We start from the raw sequence: 6392 nt of genomic DNA, 5'->3' as shown, positions 1-6392 counted from the left end.
CCATATCTGTATGAATTGTTTGGAGGTAACAGTTAATTCTGACCGTGAAAAAATAGAAAAATAATTTGCAATAAAATATTATTGAATTGATGTAAGCTATCCTATTTTTCAAGTTGGATCAAACTGCACACAATGTACAAATATGATTGAAATCAGTTAAGTAGTTTGGGAGTACATCGCGGACAAACATCGTGACATGTACTTTATATATACATATATATATAAATTTTAAGTTTGTTCCTGTTTTATTGTTGTCTTTACTTGATCTGAATTTGAATGCAGTCAAGTATTTTCCTTAAGTGGATTTTGAATAAAACAACTGAATATTATTTTAACTGTTAACTTTATTAAATTATCTAAATAAACTTAAAATAATATTAAAAGAACTATCTTGTTTGAGTGTGATGTTAAAACTCTCTTGTTTGTGTTTTTTGGTTGTGCGCAACATCTAGGTATATTTGGATAAGTGATTTCATCTGTTATTGATTATGCCATAAAAGAATAAAGGATAAGTATTTCCTGTGTTGGTGTCGGGTGCAAACTGCTTAATTTGTTGGTGTTGTGCGCAACATCTAGGTATATTTGGATCTGTTGTTGATTATGCCATAAAAGAATAAAAGATAAGTATTTCCTGTGTTGGTGTCGGGTGCAAACTGCTTAATTTGTTTATGGGGAAAATACTCCTTTAGTATTTTTTGGGTTTAGCGGTATCATAACCCCTCCCGGGTAAGATTCGGCTACGGGGTTTACTGTAGTAGTTGACATCTTAAGTATTGTTTGTCGTTTTCTTAATATTAACAATATTATGACTATGATTAATACAATAAGTATAATGCTGCTTATTCCATAAGTTACATTTTTTTGTGAGACTGAAAATTCTACTTTTTCTAAGTTATCAATGTCTCTTATTTCTAATTCATTTATATTATTTATGTGAACTTCATGTTCTGGGATATTTAACATTTTTAGGTTATTTTCATAAATTTTGAAACTATAAGTATTATTAAATAAGTTTAGAGTACAATTTTCTGATTTTATAATATAATTTCCGTTAAGTACATATTTTAATGTGTTACAATCTTGTGTTAGTGTTTGATTTTTTATATTTTTGATAATCAATACATTTTGGATTTGGTATACAATATTTTCTTGATTGAAATTTTCATATGAACAATTGAGCTTTGTATTTGATAAGAGTAAATTATTTAAACAATTGTCTTGTAAAACTTGTTTATTAGTTATTATTTCAAAGTATGGAAATATTTTTTCTTCTTGTTGTATAAATAGTTTTTCTTTAAGTTTAATGATTTTGTTTTCTTTTGGGAAGTTTTCTAACATGATTTCATTATATGTTGTTTTGGAAAATTTTGGTATATTCATTATTATTAACAAATTATTTTTGTAAGTAGCTAATGTGATTTTTATTTGTCTTAATTTTTCAAGATTTAACTCATAATCTTTTATTTCTTTGATTGTTATAAGATCTTGGGTCAACATTCCAGATCTACTAGTTAAAATTACATCAGTTATCTTTTCTAACATTTTTTGTAATTTTAATATGTTTTTATTTAATTCCATTTCTTTTCTTAATTCTAAGATATCATAAGTAATAGCATTATAATGATTATTCAGAACATTGTTTCCTTCAAAGATATTTTTTAGTTGCTTGAATTGCTGATTGAACTGGTCATTTATTTCTATTTGTTTATTATTATTTCGGACGATAGTTTTAGTTACATCTTCTAAGTTGTCTAACTTTTCTTTAATTATTCTTCCATCTTCACTATCTAGGTTTCCGAAAATTGTTTTTATACCTGTTCCTATAATGTTTATCCATCCTCTTTTTACTATGATATGATGGGGTATTATAGTTTCTAATTTTATTTTTATTGTCTTTATTTCCTCTCTAACTGTATTTTTTACATGGGTTGTTTTCTCAATTGTATTTTCTAATTGTTCCACTAAATTCTGAAACTTAGTTAAATTTATTAAATGGAGTAAAATATCATAATTTTCTATGATTTTGATTGGCTTAGAATTTATTATTACTAATTCCTCATTTATTTTATTTATCTCTATCGATTGACAAGCTATCATTGGTAGAATTACTAATATTATTAATGAGAGGATCCTTATTTGTGTTTTGACTAACATATTTTTTTAGTTTCAAGAATTGGTCCTTGTGCAAAGTTTGTTTTTCTCTATTTGGTTGTATAGTAACCTTTTTATTTTTTATTTCTAACACTTTCACTTTTTTGTGTTTTGTTTTTAATTTATTAAATTGTGCTGGATCATTCACTTTTGTATAGTTTGGATTTATTTGAACATTAGTTCTATTTGAATTCTTTTTACTATTAATTTTTTCTTTTACTTTTTCGATTCTGTCAAAGATCACTTTATTCTCTGTTTTTCCTAGGTGAACGTCAATAGGTTTTTCTTTTGTGGTCAAGTGTATGGTTTTGTTACAAATTTCTAATGCTTTTATTGGGGAGTCTTTGTGAAATATGTTTTTATCAAATATTCTAATGTGTTCATTAAGAGTACTGTGTAATCTTTCAATATCACTGTTTCCTGTATGTCGATACGGAGTACAAAAATGTGTTTCTATTTTCCTTTCTTTAAAAATTTGTTCAACTGTATAAGTTTTAAAGGTTGGGTCGTTGTCTAAAGTCAACTTTTCTGGGACTGGTAAATAAGTAAATATTTTTTGTAGTGCGCGTGCTACGTCTGTTTGATTTTTCGATCTTAACTCTTCGATTGCTGCGAACTTACTAAATTTGTCGATACAAGTCAGATATCGTACATGCTTTGGTAGAATCCAGATGTCTATATAGTAGTGTTTGTGTGATTCTGAGGGTGTTGGTGTTTTTTCATATGGAATCTTTATCGGGTTTCTCTCTATCTTGAGATTACATGTTTCACAATTGTTTGTGTATTTTGTTATTTCTTTTCTCATGTTTGGGTAGTATATTTCCCTTTTGAGTTCTAAATATAGTTTTTTCGATGCCAATGTGGTTGAATTCTATATGCTTCTTATGTATTTGATCGTTGAGATCATCGATATTTTGGATATCTTTCACTAAAGTAAATGCTCTAAAGATTTTTATTTTGGATTTGTTATTTATTTTCCAATATTCTTGGAAGAGATTGAACGTTTTATCGTCTGTTAGCAACGCATTGCTTTTTTCTAGATTTAGTTCTAAGAGAATATTTTTGAAATCAAGTTCACTAAAGTTACTTTTTATTTTGTGAATACGTTTATTCTTGTGTGGGTAAGTTAGTTTGTCTGATTTTTTTTCTCCTATTTCTAGAATAATTTGATTTTTAAAGTAATTAATTGGTTGTTCTGTTATGTAAATAAGATTGTGACTGCTTGACTCTGCTGAGTGTTTTGTAGAAATTAATTCTGCGTTATTTATTTCGGGTATTTTTACTCGTGAAAGGGCGTCGGCCACTTTATTTTCTTTACCTTGTAGGTATTCTATTTTAAAATCGAACTCCTCAAGTTTTATCTTCCATCGTTGAAGTTTCGAGTTAGGTTCTTTTAAATTGTGAAGCCAAACTAATGGCCTATGGTCTGTGAGTATTTTAAAATGTCTTCCGTACAAGTAATATCGAAATTGTTTGGTAGCCCATACTATGGCTAAAAGTTCTTTTTCGATTGTACTATAGTTGCATTCATGCACGTTTAGAGTACGTGATGCAAAGCATAATGGTCCGTGTGATTGACTTAACACAGCACCAATAGCGAAATTTGAAGCGTCTGTAGTGAGTATGAAAGGCTTACTGAAGTCTGGGTGTCGATTGATAAGATCATCAGACATTGCTATTTTTAGCTTGTTTACTGCTTCTATATACTCTTTATCGGAAGTGTTTATTATTGCGTCTTTTTTCAAACATTTTGTGAGTGGTTTGATAATTTTAGCATAGTCGAGAATGAATTTGCGATAATAACCAGTGAGTCCAAGGAAAGATTGAATTTCTTTCACTGTTTTTGGTATTGGGAATTTCTGGATTGTTGCAATTTTACTAGGGTTTGGTTTTATTCCGTGCGGGGTGACTATGTGTCCTAAAAATTCACTATATTTTTTGAGAAAATCGCATTTATTTAATGAAACTTTTAAGTTTACTGAGTGTAGGGTTTTTAATATTTTGTCTAAAGAATTCATGTGTTCTTGTAAACTTGTTGAAAAAATAATAACATCATCTAAGTAAACAAAACAAATTTTCCCTATGTATTCCTTGAGTACTTCGTTCATCATGCGTTGAAATGTCGCAGGAGCATTTTTGAGACCAAACGGCATTCGTAACCACTCGTAATGTCCAGTTAGAGTAGAAAATGCTGTTTTTTCTCGATCTTCTTTAGCGATTTCAATCTGATGGAAACCTTTGGTTAAATCCAAAGTTGAGAAGTAGTTGGCTTTACCTAGTTTATCTAGTATATCGTCTATCAATGGGATAGGATATTTGTCCTCTTTAGTAATGTTATTAAGTTTTCGGTAATCAATGACAATACGCCATTCTTTATTACCTTCTTTGTCTTCTTTTTTAGGTACAACCCAAATTGGGGCGTTGTACGGAGAAGAGCTTGGTTGAATTATTTTTTGTTCTAATAATTCGTTTATTTGTCGATCTACTTCTTTTTTATGGATTTCAGGGTATCTATAGATTCGTGTAAAAATCGGTTCATCGTTTGAAGTAGTAATCGAATGCTTTACGTGATTTGTAAAGGTTAAATCTTGTCCTTTTTTGTAAAAGACTTCTTTGTTTGCGTGCAGCAATTTTTGCAATTCCTTGTATTCTTCCGAATTTAGATGTTCTAATCTCTGTGGGTCAATTATTTCATTATGATTTATTTCATGATAGTCTAATAGGTTGAATTGATTTATTTCTTGTTCGTACCTTTGTTCGTCCTCGCGGGAATAGTACAGGGGAACTGTGAAGTTGTTTATAGACAACGTCTTTGTTTTTGTGTTTAATATTGTATCATTCTGATATAATATATTGTTTCCTAATAAACCGTCATAGTCGTCATGAAATTTGTATACTTGGAATATACAATCGTTTTTTATTGGGATGAAGAATTTTTCTTTTGGTATCACCAATTCTTCTTTTATGTAGATAGGACCTCCTATTGTGTTTATTTTTTGTGGGTTTTGTAATGTTTTTACATAATTTTTTGGAGCTTTATTGGGGTTTATTAAACTACTAGTTGCTCCGGTATCAATTAGTAATCTAATTGTTTCATTATTTTTTGTTAATTTAATAAAGGGGAGATGTTGTCCGAGGCTACTAATGAAAAATCCTCTTTTGGTTTATCGTTGTGATGAATCTGTGCTCGTCTGAGTTGAGAGGAAGTGGGATCAACTTCCATTGGAGTTGGTCGAAGATTTCTAGAGGGTGGTTTATAATTCGGATCATAGTTTTCTACCTTTATAGTTTGTATTAACATTGTTATTGTTTCTTTGGAAATTGTTATTTTGATGTGGTTCTGTATTTTGGTTTTGTTGGTTATTTGATTTTTGTGAATTATGTTGAGGTTTTGAATAATTTCTGTCATAATCTCCTCTACTTGGATTATGTTTGTCTATGAATCTGGCTTGAGTTAGCTCGTATAGAGCTTCTTGTAAGCTACTGGGTTTTAGTGAAAAAAGAACTGTTCTCATATAAACTGGTAGTTTTTCTTTAAAGATTTCTAACGCTGTTTGATTATTGTTCGCTATTTCGTGATGCTTATTTTCCTGAATAGTTTTCTGATTTAATTCACATAAATTTTTTTGTACCTCGTTGTAAAATTCTATTACGTTATTTTTATATGGAGTTTGTCTTAATTGATCATACAACTGTAGTGATGATTTAAAACCTCCGAAATTAGCAATCAACAAATTTTTATATCAATCCATTTGATTAAATGGGCATGAATTTCTATACATCTTTTAGCCTTTCCAATAAATTTAGATTTTAGTAAACTCATACACATAAGCTGACTATTTGGGTCATATTTGTCGAGTGTCGGTATTATACCGTCGACATTCGCTAAAAATGTGTACAAATCTTCGCGTCTTCCGTCAAAGCTAGGTAGTTTTTCAATATATTTTAACGGGTTCAACGTTAAGGTTAACAATTGTTGTTCTGGGTGTGCCATTATAATGTTATCACTTCTTAAGCTAGTATAACTAATTGCACTATTATTTCTTAAATTAATAGTTTCACTATTCTTACCTATTTCTTCGGTTTCACTGCTGCTGCCCGTCAGTGTTGTTCCTTCTGTATGGATGATTGTTCACTTTTTTTCTTCGCAAAGATATTTTTCATTGTTTTCGTTGGTTGAGCTGATACTACTGCGTTCGCCTTTCCTCTACGGAATTTTTCATCATTACCAATGGTTGGAG

This window comes from Eupeodes corollae, chromosome 3 (assembly GCF_945859685.1).
Source record: "Eupeodes corollae chromosome 3, idEupCoro1.1, whole genome shotgun sequence".
Classification (NCBI taxonomy): Eukaryota; Metazoa; Arthropoda; class Insecta; order Diptera; family Syrphidae; genus Eupeodes; species Eupeodes corollae.
The sequence above is the reverse complement of the archived record's forward strand: the minus strand, read 5'-3'. Positions refer to the sequence as shown.